Source organism: Urocitellus parryii, chromosome 13 (genome assembly GCF_045843805.1).
Source record: "Urocitellus parryii isolate mUroPar1 chromosome 13, mUroPar1.hap1, whole genome shotgun sequence".
NCBI classification, from domain to species: Eukaryota; Metazoa; Chordata; class Mammalia; order Rodentia; family Sciuridae; genus Urocitellus; species Urocitellus parryii.
In genome coordinates this window covers 25,556,458-25,572,898 of record NC_135543.1, presented here as the reverse complement: position 1 = coordinate 25,572,898, position 16,441 = coordinate 25,556,458, and the positions used below count along the sequence as shown (strand labels likewise).

At 39.2% G+C, this 16,441-nt stretch overlaps 1 protein-coding gene across 6 annotated transcripts in view; it reads right to left on the bottom strand.

Annotated features, from left to right (window-relative positions):
• Smad2 (SMAD family member 2) overlaps positions 1-12,330 on the bottom strand; it is an 87,285-nt gene extending 74,955 nt beyond the window's left edge. For 3 of the 6 annotated variants that reach the window (XM_077792171.1, XM_026393772.2, XM_077792172.1), the window contains exons 1-2: positions 12,207-12,293; positions 11,858-11,943 (exon numbers count right to left, since the gene is read on the bottom strand). The gene's annotated coding sequence lies outside the window, so the exon portion shown is untranslated. Of the gene's footprint in view, positions 1-11,270; positions 11,316-11,857; positions 11,944-12,206 lie in introns of those variants that run through there. The other 3 variants (XM_026393771.2, XM_026393773.2, XM_026393775.2) reach the window with 3 other exon arrangements.
• Positions 12,331-16,441: the final 4,111 nt, after the last annotated feature.

Below are 16,441 nucleotides of genomic sequence, written 5' to 3'. Positions count from 1 at the left end.
TCTCCATTAAGGTCCCATGCATGTTTTGGTTTTCTTCCAAATATTTTCTACTTTGAATTGTCACTTTAAATCACTTACATTTTAAATTTAAATTTTATTAGTTGCATGCACACAGATGCACTGATTCATACGCTGGCTTTTTAAAAATTAATTTTATTGTGGTATAACTTACATACTGTAAAATGCAAAGATGTTAAGTTTGCAGTTTGATGAATTCTGACAAATATTTCTATGCATATAACCAGCATTCCAATCAAGACAGGGAACAGTCCCATCATCCTACAAAGTCCCCTTGCATCTTTTTTCAACCAAACTTTCCTATCCTATGTACCACTGATACCATTTTTAACACATCTTAATTTTACCTGTCATGGAAATTCATAAGTGGAATTCCACCATTTGTAATCTTCTGTTTTCTTAACTTTCTTTCATACTTTTATATTTCTAGTTTTCTAAGAATTTCTGTCATCAACAAATTCTGTTTTATCATATGCTTTTCTTCCATCAAGATTATCAAATGGATTTTCTTAGGTGTTAATGTGATAAATTTCATTTACAGGTTTTCTGTTTAATCATCCTTACCTTCCTAAAACAAAACCTAATTAGTCATAATACTTTTGAGTTAATGCTAACAGTTACATACAATTTTCATTAGTGAGATGTGACCTCTATGTACCTGAAACCTATGTACCCCCTGTGACTATCTGGTTGGAGAATCAAGATTATGGTAGCCTGGAAAAATGACTTTTTTCTATTATTTTCTATAACATTTTATATAAGATTGGAATAACTAAATCCTGCTTGACAGTTCTTACCCATCTGGAGTTTTCAATTAGTGTTTGGTGTTTTGTTTTGAGATATTTTAGAATATTTCTAACAAAGAATTAAGTTCTTAAACCAAATTTCTATTTCTTATTAAAATATTATTTTGCTAGAAATTGTTTCCAAATTGAAAGGAATTTAAAGCTGTACTCAGTATTCTTTATTTGTCTGCAAGAATACCTCTTTTCATTTCTAACAATTTGTACCTTCTTCTCTATCAACCTTGGAAAATTAAGTCTTTTAAATTTAGCACTTTTGGTCTAGTTGATCTATTGTCTGTTTTATTAACTGCTTTCAACATTATTATTTCCTTTCTTTTCCTAACTCATTACATTCTAAATTTTTTTCTAATTCATCATATGGTCAGTCATTAATTTTCAGTTACTTACTTACAAAATACTTCAGGTCCTAAGTTTCTCATACAGGCAACTGCATTGTTGCCACATCCCAAAGTCCTTTTCTTTTTGTTTTTTTGTTTTTGTAGTGCTGGGGATTGAACTCAAGGCCTTATGTACAGTAGGCAAGCACTCAACCATTCAGCTTCATCTCCAGCCCTATTCCAACTTTCATGGGGATAACATTTTCATCATTCTAGTCTAAGTATTTATTTTATTTTCACTGAGTTGCTCCTCATCCCATAAATATACATAGCATGTGTATTTACTACAACTAGAAATTTGGAGATTTCATTGCTAGCCTCCGATTATGTTACTTAACTTTTCTGCACTGGGATCCAAGGAAATAATTTGTAAGGTATTTTCAAATGACAGCACTTGGAAGTGTCTAGAACATAATCAATTTTTGTAAAATTCTATGAGTATTTCAAAGAATACATCTTCTCAATTACTGGGTGCCTGCTAACTGTACAATCTTGTATACCTTGTTGTGTTTTTGTTTTGTTTTGGATGATGAGGATTGAATCCAGAACTTCAGAAACACTGAGCTATACACCCAGTTCTCATGTAATTTTTCTAACCTACTTTAATTTACTTGGAGGTACATTAAAATTTCCTACTATGATTTGTATATTTATCCTTAAAATTCTGTAAATTTGAACTTATGATCACACCTAGTATATCTTTTCTATTCCTCTACTCTTGGGGTGTCTTTACAAATAGAGTATCTTTGATCCAAAAATCCAAAATGCTCCAATCTTCTGGCCAATGTGATGCTACAAAAAAAGTTTCACACCTGACCTCATATTTTGTCATAATCAAAATGCAAGCACACTGAAAACAGTGTATAACATTAACTTCAGGCTATGTGTATAGGGCATATATGAAAAAGAAATAAATTTTATATTTAGATCTGGGTTTTGTTCCCCAAGAAATCTACATATATAAAAACATTCCAAACTCTGTAAAAAATTCTTACATACTATGGTTCCAAACTTTTCAGATAAGGGATACCCAACCTGTACTAATAAAAAGCATTTAGTTGAATTTTGAAATTTTTTAATTTAATAAATGTAATCTGTTATTTACATATAATTTTTGTAATTACAGAATTATATATGGGGCATATGGAGATACCTGCTTATTTTCTATCTTATTTTGTGTTTCCTAATTCTTATGCATCTTTTTTCTCCTTCCCTACTTTATAATCAAAAATTTCCTCCTTTCCATCCCCTCACCCTCAATGATGTGGAATTATACATTCTATTTCAATTCTTCAGAAGGTTACTCATAATTTTCCTAATGGAAAACCTGGACTTAACAATGGGTTGTAGGTGAAGATATGAGCCTATTTAAAAATCATAATAAATAAAATAAAAGTCATAATAAAGGAACCAGGCAGAAGGTAAAACAGTATCCCTGGAATGGGAGGTTATCTGGCTATCATCAATTCCAGCTACTCCAGAGCCTGAGGTGGGAGGACAACTTTAGTCCACAAACTCAAGACCAGCCTGGACAGTCCAGCAAGAACCACACAGTAAAGAAACTTAAAAAGAAAACAATCTCCTGAAGATAAGAAAAAGAGGTAAGGAAAAAACTAAAATAAAATTCAGATAGCTGGAAAAATGAATAAACAGTAACTGCAAACAAATCAGAGAATATTAACTCCTCTAGGCTAGCTGTTGGGAAAGCTGAGAAACATCCTGATTAACAGAATCCTCAAAATGTTTGAACTGAAAAAAACCAGTTATAACAGAACTAGGAGTCAAGAGGCAGGAGGAGATAAAATGGGCAGAACTGATTAAGAGCTATTTGAAAAGGAATTATATCTTTAGATCCACTCCCCTACCCCCCCCCCACTCTCTCTGGGTGACCGCCCCTAGCCTAATGTTTATTCCCTGCAGAAGGAACAAATAGTATCCCTGGACTAGAAGGTTGCCTAGCCATCATTAGGAAGAGAAACAAGAGTAAAAGAATATAAGCATCCGGTATACAATGCAGATTCCCAACCCCCTTCTCCTGCTGGGTTCTGTTTCCCAAATACCAGCAGCCAGACCTCTACCTAGTCAGACCAAGACTAGGGTGCCTGAGTAACCCAGGAGAAATAATACAGATACTAATATTGAGAGTTTACCAACAAACAGCCCACTAAGATCCTGCTACAATGAAAATGAAAGGAGACAGCCTCACCCACATCTCCAGTTCCTGCTTAGTTTAACTCCTAATTAAAGATTCAGTTATCTTGAGGAAAAATCACAAACAAAAACAGAAAAAACAATTTCAAAAAATGAGACTACAGAAAGGGGGTACCTTTTTTTTTAATCATCAATACAGTCAGTACAATAAGAAAAAGAAAGCAACATTGAAACAAGAGCAGTATGCTCCAAGAAGCATCATAGACTAAAGAACAGCTTCTTAGGAAGCCAGATAGCTCATGACAGCAGAAATAGTACTTAAAAAAAAAAAAAAAAGCAATATTAGAGGCAAAAAATTAAGTATAGAAAACCTCCCAGAAAGTAGTAAAGAAAAAAGAAAAACAGTAAAGAAAGGTGAAGAAAACTGGAGGATCAGTTTGAGCTATCAAGTGCCCAGATAGGAGTACCAAAAAGACATCAAGAGATAAAGAAGAGTAGGGGAGTCTAATTGAGAAAAACATCCTGAACTTAAAGACATAAGTTTCCAAAAGAAAAGGGCCCATCAAGCCCCTGGTACAAGGGAAGAAAGCCCACCTGTATCAACGCAAGTAGCAGTGAAACCTCAGAAAGCTGAGGACAAAGGCAGAACCTGAAGTTTTCAGGGAGAAAAAATAGGTCATATAGAAAAGAATCAGAATGGCTTTGGTTTTTCAACAGTAACACTGTAAGTGAAGTCAATACAGCAATGTCTTCATAATGCTGAGAAGAAAAAAAGAAGTTACTTCTAAACTCCTATGACCCAGTTAGGGTGGAATAAGTCACTTTCAACCATGTGATATCTCCAAATATTTAACCCCACACTCTCTAGAAAGGAAAAGTCCTGAAAAAATGTGTTTCGTGAGGGGAAAAAAAGGAGTAAACCAAGAAGATTACGAGGTTTAACACAGGTGAAAACTGAAGAAAATCTATGCTACAAAGCGAAGGGTTCCCAGGATGACTGCTGTCTATCAGATGCACAGGCAACCAGTAAAAAATCTCTCAGACGAAAGAGAAGACTTTACATATATTTTATCTAATATTTATATGTATATGCAGAAAGAGGAATGGGCCTAATCTATGTCTGTTCTAGCACATTTGTTTGTCTCACTTTAGAAATTTAGTCAATGCTAGATATGGTGATGTAGGCCTATAATCCAGCCAAGAGGATCACAAGTTCAAGGCCAGCCTCAACACCTCAGTGAGGCCCTAAGCAACTTGGTGAGAGCCTGTCTCAAAAAATAAAAAGGACTGGGGATGTGACTCAGTGGTAAAGCACTCCTGGGTTAAATCCCCAATACAAAAAAAAAAAAGGAAAAGAAATTTAGTCAATAATGACAAACACTGATCCAAGTAGTACTGTCATTGAGAAAAGACTGCTAAACCTGGTAAACCTGGCAGCTCATCTGGAACAGCAGTGGGAAGAGGAGCACGAGAAAGACTAGCAAAAATGCCTCACAGAGTTGAAATTATAAACAGAAAATACAGAAAGCAAATACCTTTGAAAACGGATAGAGGGAAAAGAAGTTTCAAATATATTCAAGTTGTACAAAAATAACAAAATATTCCCCAAATAACTACGGGAATTTTCGTTTCAGGGGAAAAAAAATTAAATAATTCATAGTCAACATAAAATACTTGAAAATATGATGGTACTGCCTCACAGAACATCTACAATTTCCCTGGAAAGAATATAAAGTTACTATATTAGATTATTGACCATCTATGTCCAAACACACAGAGATACAATGTATCAGTGAAGACCTGAAATTTCACAACTATTAGTCAAAAAATCATAGGTAATCGGAACAATAAGCAGCATTAAAAAAAATCACAACACATAAAGTCTAATAAAAAAAAAAACAGATTTCTCAATTCTCACTGTAACTATGTTCTTTCCAAAGTTGTAAGCTAGTAAGGAAAGACACTGCCAACTGGAAAACTAAGTTGGCCCCATGGTGAACAATGGATAATATGTGCCTTTTAAACAAAAGCAAACAGAAAACATTCATGTGCTCAACTTTATGAACTGTCAAAATCTAATGTGAGTCTGTATTTAACCATAGAAGCAAGTAGTTCAGACTACTATATGTCTTTAATGAAAGGTGAAAGGTGAAAGACATCTATCTGTAGCTCTATGATCAGCTGTAGCTACAGCGGCATCTGTAGCTCTATGATCAGCTTGTAAACATACAACTTACATATTGATTTATCATTCCCAGATTATAAATAATCATTCATCACAAGACTACCCAGGTCCAGACTCAAATCAACAGGAGTATTAAGCACCCCAATGGCCCTTTGAACTCCCAGTCATCTTGCCTCTCTAAACAGACCTGGCACCCGCATCAAGTCATGTGAGTTAGGTCCTCAGGCTGTAAAAATTTCATTAAGTCTAGAGTAGCACTGTCCAACAGAACTTTCTATGATGATGGAAATGTCCTTTAACTGTGCTGTTACAGCACCCATTAGCCACATATGGCTCTCTAAACTTAGATTAAAATGAATTAAAACTTAATAAAATTTAACATCAGTTCCTGAGTCACAGTAGCTGCATGTCAAGTGTGAAACAGCCACATGTGGCCAGCAGCCCCAGTTAGATACAGCAGACTTCTCTAAGGCCTAATGCTCCCCAGTGGTGCTTCAAAGACTTCCTCGGTGCTAGAATGAGAAAACTATCATGATCACCCAGTGCTACTGCATCGGCCCATTTCCCCTCCCAAAAAAGCTTTATATCCTCCCACAAAAAAGTTTTATTTTTTATCTTTTTATAGTTTGCAGTTCTGCATAACATTTCTCTTAAAGCTTTCTGGTTGCTGCTATATGCACAGATGTGCATGTGCTTAAAAATATGAAAATTATTACTTTAGAACAGAAGTAGCCAATGCACAAACCTCAAGCCACAGACGGACCCTGCTGATACTAAAACTTTTTTTTAAAAGAAAGTTGAGGGGCTGGGATTGTGGCTCACCAGTAGAGCGCTCGCCTAGCACATCGGAGGCCCTGGGCCCTGGGTTCAATCCTCAGCACCACATAAATAAATAAATAAATAAATAAATAAATAAATAAATAAAATATAAAGATACTTTAAAAAAATAAAAAGGAAAAAGAAAATTGGTCAATTAACCAACTAACATGAACAAGGGGAAAGGCGTGGGCACAGCTTCCATTGTACATTCATAAGCCTGATATAGTGGACTGCACATCAGATTCACCACCCCACATTCTGAAATGAAAAATGTTATTAAGATGGAACACTTTCTTAATACTTACAAGACCTTAAACATTATCTCTTTAGAGAATTTTAGGAAGTAGCTGCACATGAAAAATGAAGTTCACTTTTAAGCAAACTATGAGATCACAGACTTACTATGCTACTTCCTCCAATCATGTCCTCTTTGACCTAAGAGACTCAAGGTAATGAACACATGGATGTCCAATGGTTCACTCAAAATTATTCTTCCTTACTAATTAAATATCTTAAACCTGACACTATCCCCAAAAAGGAAGGATATTGAGCATTGCAGATTATTCAAAGAAATCCCAAGTTTTCAGATGCAAACTAGACAAAAGTCTATACTCACTTTCCACTGCTCCACAGTGCTGAGGCCAACATAATCTTAGATTTTGAAAAATTACAGATGGGGAAGAATTAGTGACAACTTCACAGTAAATTCACAAATTTTAGTAAGAATAAAACATGTCAGGATTTAAGAGTACAAACATAGATATATATCTAAATTACCAAGCACCTGTCTTAACAGTATGGCTCAGTTTTAACTAAACAGAATCACTCACACTCCAGAATGTGAGCCAAGCAGGGAAGTCACAGAATTACCCTAATATGTCTAGCTAATGTGACCAAACTAGAGATATTGTCTAAGAGTGTAGTAATTGTCTAAATCCACCTGGTTTGGAAAAATTATATTCTCTCTACATCAAATTGCTGAATAGATGTTGAAAGCTACCTTTGAGATGTAAATCTAGAATCAGCACTGAAATATATCCTAACTGAATGCCTCATAATTATACCAAAATCATGTACAACCACAAGAATGGGAAGTTATACTCCATGTATGTATAATACATCAAAATACACTCTGTCATGTATACCTAAAAGGAATTTAAAATTTTAGACAGTTCTTCATATAAGAAAAAAGTAACTATACCAATCTTTAGAAATAATCGAAATTGATCAGTGATAAGCAATAAGCCTCTGTGCATTCTTCAATGGAAAAGGTTGTCTGCTTCTGTACTACTGCTAAAAATGAATCATTTTTTTTTAACTAACCAAGACTACCTATTTCAAGGTCACTAGTAATTATTTGATTAAGTAGATGAGCTAGAAAATAACTCTGAGGTAAGAAAAAGGAGGATCCAAATAAATTATCAAAACTACTAATGGGCAAAAGACACAACACAGACTATGGCCAACTGTCCCCACTTACTCTACCCTGGAAATCTCTAGCACATTCTGTCTAAATGTGCAAGTGACACTGCTGCACACTGACAAAAAGAATGATTTACTCTGAAGAAAAGTTATGGCACAGGGTGTTGTACCACTAAGGTCATCCTTCTACTAGAGGCTAGCATGAAGACTTTTCAGTCTGGAACCATGGTTCTCTGAATGGCAAAACAAAGGTGAAACATCTTGGTCACAGTATACTGTGGATCTTTCATAAAATAAGGCCTTTGCTATAGTACAATGCTCTAACCCCTTAAGAACTTCGGTTAATCATCCTGAATAATAACCTGAAGTATGTTGCGTAGATTACTACACTCTTAAAAAGGTTTTCCCAAACATGACTTAAGCTAATTGATGAACATTCATTACTAGACTTTCAGGTCTGGTCCTGCACTGCATGGCCCCAGACATGCTAGTCAAGCTTTGAATATTTTTGTCTTGTAGATTACCTCTATTATCCTTACCAAGCTGTTATTTGTTTTTGTTTTTGTTTTTTTCCTTACACTAGGCAGTAAGCTAACAGTTCCCCATTCTCCTATCTACTCCCCACCACACCTCTATTAAAAGTTCCCACATTACCCATAATCTACTGGTTTCTAATCTACTGTGGGTTTAGAAGCCAGATAAACTTTGCTTGTTGGGAACATTTTAATAAAGGCCAACAAGTTCTGACTAAGGATCTCAAGGGCTCTCCTATAATTTAAGGTAAGACTGGGACAGTCTAGCTACCCCAGGCCTTTGCTGCTTAGTGTCTGCTTCTCAACAGCCTTTTACAATAGGTCAAGGATAAGAGTGTAGGCAAATCATTTAGATCAGAAAGAGTCTAAATTACAAAAACCCACAACTAGAAGAGAGGAAGAGATTATTTGGGAAGGCCCTATGTCTCAGGCAATGTTCTAGGTACTTTAACCACGAATACTGAACCTTCATAATAACCATAAGAAAAAGACATCATTAGCTCCATTTTCAGTCAGAAAATAAGACTCTGGAATTAAGTAATTTACCCATTATTGAAACCAAGAAGCCACATATTAGCCTAAGATTCAAAATCCAAGGCATTTCCCCTACATCAGATCGATACCCAATTATTCTTGATTTAATTATTTTTACGTATTACTCCTCATCCTTTCACTGGAACCTGACTAACTGAAGTTTGCTTTCTTTCGTTTACCATTTTCTGTAACTAAAGGGCAATGGTTAACCAAACGGAGGCTTTATCAAACTTAGCTCCACCACTGCACATCTGTTCACCAACAAACACCTTTCTGAAAAACTGGCCCTATCTTCAGTATACAGACTGCAAAAATGGTGACAGGTGTAACACAAATTGTTCCCAGTGATACTGTTAACATTTCAAATCTTCCCCACTTCTGTACATTTGACAGAAAGCAGTACATTTTAGGAATTGGCCCAATAATGAATTACTGCATGCTTCTCCAATCTGTACACTAATACAATTAATTTTCTTATGTTAACCACTGGGGACTAAAGCAAGAGATGTGAGAAGTTACTACTTTCCTAATTCCATTAAGAACAGAGGTGTACTTGTTTACTGTCAGAAGCTTTATTACTTAGACCAGGGCCTGACAAAGAAAAAGCTGTTTCAAATGAATAAATGCTATTTGTCCAATAACTACAAATTACTTGTTAAATAAATGTGTATCCTCTTCTGAACTTGTTTTGAAATCCTTAAATTTCACATTTTCTGATATACCTTTGTAATACTTAGTGGAAAGCATCTTTCCCCTTACCGAAATAAAGGGCCTTAAAACAAACAAACAAACAAAAAAAACCTCTCCTACCAAAAGGCAAAGAATCTAAAAACACATGCCCCTTTCCACCCTCTAAAAATGATTCTTGTCCCAAGAGTATGAACAAACCTCCATCTGCCAGACTCCACTATATACAGCCTTTATATACATTACACAAACACCTGTACAAAAATGCTGCTACAAAACAGTTTCTGGAGTTCTAAAGCACAATACCAACAAAATCAAAAGCAAACAATAAGGAAAACTTTTACACCTAAAATTTAAAATTGACAATATTTACAAAACATAAAAATTCAAAAGGTCCTTAACCAGCAGTTTATACAGCTAAATTGTTTTACTTACAATATAAAAGCTTCAATCTCAATGTGAAGTAATAAGACTATGACATTATTCTAATATTTACAATATGAAAATGTAAAAGGCACCTATTGCTCTTTTGAGTAGAAACAACCTTTGTTTCTGTTAAGGAGAACTGTTGAAATACACTAAACCATCCCCTCTCTTCTAACTTCAGAGTTAAAATATGTACCACACCTGACAAACCACAATCAGGAAATTACCCTGCAGTTTCTTATGAGACTATTACTTCACAAACCTTACAGGTTGTATAGAGTTAGATACAGGTAAGTTACAACCTTGATAAAACAAATTTTGTTGAAGAACTATACTGTCAAATCACAGGTGTAGCTACAAAGTACAAAAAACACGCTGTACTAGCAATTTCTTACCAAAAAAAATTATATTATATATGTGGGTGTTTGCAACCACACTACATCAATTAAACCTGGCCAATGAATTTCCCTAAACTCAAATAAATCCACAAGATTTTAAAATTAAGCCTTTAAGTGGGCACCTTAGAAAAGCCCAAATAAGTGAACTATTTCTATTTACCACTACCACAGCTAAATTATAGCAAAAACTAAGGAACTTTAAAAATAAAATCAGTGTTATTTTCTGAATTTAATGTGAACATTTGCTAAATGATCTTTTGAGAGAAAATTATTTAAACATTCTATATCATTTCTTAAAGCAAATTAAAAAATTCTCAAACTGATACTTTCATGAAATCCATTTTACATTCCTCCCATCTCTGCTACTTTTGCTGTACTGACTCTCACATCAAAAACTTTCACACTTCATTTAACTGTTGGCCAACACGTCTCTTTAAAAAGGAAACTTCTAAAACAAAGGGATCAAAAGTTAAATAACAGCCAATACATGTTTAACATAACAGCAAATTTATGTTCCTATTAAATGGCTTTCTTTGAGCTTATCAGTGGTATACATTCAATTCATATGAAATCATGCGAGAAAATGAAAAGGAATTTTGGAAATCAATTCATATTTCAGGAACCATTTTTGAAAATTACTCCACGTAAGTTTACTCTGTTTTACACACATAGTTTTAAAATTTTTAAAAGCCACAATTTAGGATGATCCAAAATTACTGACAAAAAAAAAAATGTTGCTTCCAAATTCGTTTTACCTGGATTTTTAAAATAAAGCTTTGATTGACAACCAAATGAGTAGCACTTAGCTTTTATGTCAAAAGGAATAACAAAACCAACCTAGGTGTTGTTTTCCTTTTGTTTAAGGATCAGAAGGAAACCGTAACCACGAAAGGATAAGTAAAAGACAAAAGTACCTGACCTAAGGGCAGTGTTCCTCAGAAGAAAACAAAGTAATTCAAGCTGCCATTCTGAAAACCAAGTTTGAAATTGGTGAAATCAATCAGCGTGCTTTCTAAAGGCATGTGATTTAAAAAAAAAAAAAAAATCTAATAGGCTGCACCCACCGAGCAACTTTCACAAGTGCGTTAAGGATGGTCCCCGCAGAGTATCAGCGTGAGCGCGTCTGTGTGAGTGTACACAAACTATTCAGCACCCACGACTATTATGGTTAACAAAGGTTACAGGACGGGGAAAAGTGGAAGCAAAGTAGCACACGCTCCAAACTCGGCTTCCCAACTCCTGCAACAAGAGCTCTGGCCCTTCGGCTTTGGAAATCAGAACCAGAAAGTGCCGAGCGTGAGAGCCGCGCAAAGGAAGGGAAGAGGGAGTCCGCCCGGCCGGGCTAGGCTGGGGCGCAGAGCCCCTTCCCCCGGCGCCGACCCCGGCCCGCGCGCCCACGGCCCCGCCACACCCAGCCCCCACCCTCCGTGGCCATGTGACACGCCGGCGGCGGCCGCACACAAACACACCCCTGCGAGGCCAGCGGGCGCCCAGGCTTTACCTGCACCGAGGCGCCAGGTCCCGCCCCGTCAGATCCGGGGGGCCCGGGACCTTTTGTTCCTTCCTCTTCCGATGGGATGGAGGGGGCTGGGAGGGGAAGAGGGGAATGGGCGATTGAAGGCGGAACTGACAACACTCTCGGCCCCAGAGCCCCCGCCCCCCGGCCCGTGCCCGGCGGGCGGCCCCGGCGCACAGGGAAAGAAGGGAGGGAGGGCGGGCGCGCGGGGAAGGGGCCCGGCCGCCGCCCGCGGAGGAGGGGGTGGGGACGCCCGCTGCCCCTCCTCCCCTCAGGCGCGCGCCCGCCGCCCCTCCCGGCGCCCGCACGGCCGCGCCCTCACCCGCCGGCCCACCTCCGCTTCCGCTCTCCGCCTCGCCCGCCGGCCGCAGCGCACCCACCTCCGGGCGGCTCGCTCGGCACTCGCGGGCTGCAAGCTCGCTGCTCCTCCGCCGCCGCTGCCGCGCGGTAGACCCGCCTCCCACCCCGGGCCGCGAGCCCCGCCGATTCGCCGGCGCAGCCCCGGGGCTGGCACCCTGCCGCCCGCTGATTGGCGCCCCCAGCCGCCCGTTAGGGCGCGAGGCACGCCGGCCGAGCGCTGCGCGGAGCGCGCACGGAAGACGGAGGGAGCGGAGGAGGGAAGGAAGGAGGCCGGGCGCTGCGGGAAGGGCCGGGGGCCGAGCGGTGCGCGGGGAGTCGCGGGCCACCGCCTCCCCACCTCTCTTTGCCTTCGGCCCGCTCCGCCTCTCAGCCGGACCGGCGGCGCGCGCAGCCAATCGGCGCGCGGGGGAGCTCGGGGTGTGAGCCGCGCGTCGGGGGCCTCGAATCGGAAGGGAGACGTAGCTCGCTGATTGGTCCCGCCTCCCCCGTCGAACGTGAGGCGAGGCGCGGCCGCGCGGGGTGGGACGCCCGCGGTTTCGCTTGAGTTGGTCTTCGGCGCGCTCCCATAGGGGTTGGGGAGAGAAGCGGGGATTTAGGAGGACTGAGAGCACGACGCCTCTTCACCACCTGACCCCGAACCCCCTATGGCTATTAGCGCCATTGGGTGCGGCCTTCCCGGGACAGCCGCTCCGTCTGTTATCCGTCGTGAAGCCGGGAGCGAACACGTGCTTAGTCCCCGGGGAGACCTCGCGCCCACTCGAGAACTAGACGCGCTTGGGGCAGAAAGGGTTCTGGAGAAGCCCAGTGCCCGGCGCGTGCAGGGCGCGCCCTTTGCAAATGAGTGGGCGGGACCCTCGTGCTGGAGACGGGGGCGGGGCCAGGTTGTAAATAAGCCGGGACCCGGGGTCTTTTAAGCGCGTTCCGAGACTAGGGTGCGGGAGTTGCCAGGTAATTTTCTTCAACCTGAATCTTGGTCGCCGCACAAGTAAAAGTACTATTAACAGTGCATGCTCCAAGTGGTCATCGTGAAGTCTAAAAGATGAGCGCCTTGCTGTATTGCCTTAATTGCTTATCTTCCCTAACGTTTCTACTGTTCAGAGGATGTTCCCAGGCCCCAACTTCGTATGTTTGCCCTACAGGAGGCAGGCAGCAAGGCCCGAAAATTACAGCTGCGCCAGGGAAGTTGTTGCTTTTTAAAAAGTTAGGGACACCCAAGCCCCTGCTGACAGAACATTAAGCCCAACTAATCATATCAGGTATTAAGCACCTACTGTGTCAGGCAGAACTAAGGAGGTCTCATACAGGTAGTTGGTGACATAGACGGGCCTAGAGTACAGTTTTCTTAGCTGCCCATTCAGCACTTATTCCTAGGTACTTGATAAATTGCCTAGGAGAGTCTAATTAAGCCGGAAAGCAGCATGGGCAATACAAGTCTGTAATCAGGAAGTACCGAATTGAGTATTCATAGCAGTAAGAGTTTTTGAGTCTATTCCTTCTCCTCAGATATGAAGATATTCCAGAGGAGGGCATCTTCAAATGGACCTTGAAAAATATTTGGCTATTCCCCGAGTAACAGATTTTCCAGGTGTTCTTTCAAAATCTTCATTTCTACTGTGTGTCTTCAAACAGAAGTACTACTTGTGGGGAGGTTGTGATAAAGAGCACCAACCCTGGACCTAAGCCAATTGTAGTTTTGAATGGGGCTCTGTTTCAGATCTTTAGCCAAGTGGAGCTCACTTAAAGTGATAACTACTTAAATATAGTTGTGTGATGATGAAATAATGTGAAAATGCATAGCACAGGACTTTGAAATTAAAGGAACATCAACATCATTAACTTTCCTCCATTTCTGTTGCATACAGACATGCCGAGATCAATCCACTCAGCAGAAATTTTCCTTGAAAAGTTTTCTTCCAGGGTATTTTCCTCTCGTCACTTTAGAGGCAGGCCTAACAATCCTTTCTAAAAAAATAGTTTGTGACAGGGTCCCAGGAAGCTAAAGGGTGCAGCTGAGTCACCTCCAGTGCCTTCTCTTACCACCTTCCAAAGCCACTGAGGAGAACAGGACCAAGTCTGTTCCTAAAAGTAGGAAACTGGTTCAGGCTTTAGGTCCTTTTTCATACTGATGATAAGTCGTCTGGTTCAATATGAAATGGACTATTAAAAGCTACCTTGAGTCACAAATATTTTCCACTGTGTGGATTCGTGTGTCCACCTTATTGGTAGGAATAGATACAAAAGCAGGGTTAGATGAAATTTCAGAAGAATCTGCTCCTAGAATGAGAATTAGTTACTTTGGGGTATACTAATTCAGTGTGTAATATGTCTGAGGTCTTTCTTAGACCATCCCTCAAAAGTTTCAGATTTTGAGTCTAACTTCCATGTAGGAAACCTTCCAAGATCTAGAAGATTGAAGAAGAGGGGCAGTCTGGCTACTAATACACTCCCCCAAAGGGCATAGAAATGGGAACATGCCTACTGTCCCTCAGCTGGAATGCATCTAACCCAAAGTGGGTCAAGACAGAAACTGAAGGCACATAGAGCAGGGATTGCCATGGCAACAATCAGCTTGGAAATCCACCAGGGTACCTGAAGATGTATCAGTAGGTCCCTATTGTATAAATTATATTGAGTGAGTCTGATTTTTGTATGGATAAACAACAAATTTAACCCTTTATTACTCTTGCCACTGAAAAATCAGTTAAGCCTGAATCAAGTCAGAATCATTTAAAGGTAGTTAAATGCACTAGAAAGACATAAGAAAAATGGTAATCCTGATTGCTTCTGGAAAGAGCCTGAGGATCATGAGTATAAAACTTAAATTTTATAATTAGCTCTCCTGTTGTTTGGTGTTTTTTTAAATTTTTTTTCAATATTTATTTTTTAGTTTTAGGTGGACACAATATCTATATTTTATTTTTATGTGGTGCTTAGAATCGATGCCCATGTCTCACGCATGCGCGCTACCACTTGAGCCACATCCCCAGCCCCTGTAGTTTGGTTCTTAAAAAATATTCATATGTTGATTTTTCAAAAGGCAACTCATCTTCTATCTCCTGGTAAAACTGTAAATCCCTTCCTGGCTACCCCATCCCAAATCTATATCACTTTATCTATGCCTTTTTTTTCTAAAATATACTTTTGCAGTGACTTCACTTTGATAATTTTTTGACCCATTAGTTTAGTCCTGAGCAGTTTCTTAGCTTCTCGTGTGTATAGTTTGTCTCCACATCTAGATTGTAAGTTCCTGAAGGCCAAGAACACCTTATTCTCGGTTGCCTTTTTACACCCTTACCAAAATATTAAGGAACTGAAGAAAGGTAAAATACAGCATTTGTACTGTGGGGAGAGGGAGGGCGGGGATATGGTATGTGTAAGTATTCTGCACCCCATCCTTCCAGTTTGTAATTAATACAGCTCCTGGGTCTCCGTGCTCTGTTTGCTCATCCTGGTGGAACTAAGTTGCAGTGAGCATTATTACTTCTTACAGGAAGATTCAGTTATTTCCAACTGAAAGGACAACCATTACATGAGATAACCTGAGTAAACAGAGAACAACTTAGGTAATTACTTTTATTGTAAATGATAATTAAGAAATCCAGCAACAGCTGGATTTATTCATCAATGCAATGAAATTTCATATTTTTATGAATTTATGTAGATAATGTGGGCAAAGGCCTCTCTCTACACAGCACACACACTCCTTATATGCAAGCTTCTGCTAAAAATAGTATTTAACATCTGATGGGAATGCTGGAGACAAGAACAAGGCATGTCCAAGAAGAAACATTAAATTCAACAGGTATTCATTTGGTATCTGTAATGTGCCTACCACAAAAGTATTGGTTGATCATAGTGTAAAACTCATTCTTTGGCCAAAGTCAATCAAGAAAATGAGACATACTAGTAGGGTTTTTTTGTTTTGTTTTGTTTTGGTTTTTTTTAGAATTGAAAAGGACTGAAAGAGAAGTTACTCCAGGTGAAATAAAAATATATGACAAAGCAAGTTCTATATCTCATTATTCTCCAAGTGTCTGTTGATGTGTTTCTTGTCTGTACATTTAAAGATCATTGGTAAATTTCTTGTCTATGCATAAATAATCATTGGTAAATTGATCATTGGATAACTAATCCAATGATTATTGATATATTACTTAGAAAATGTACAATTCCAATGTAATGAGCACTCCCAAGATGACATCTAAATAT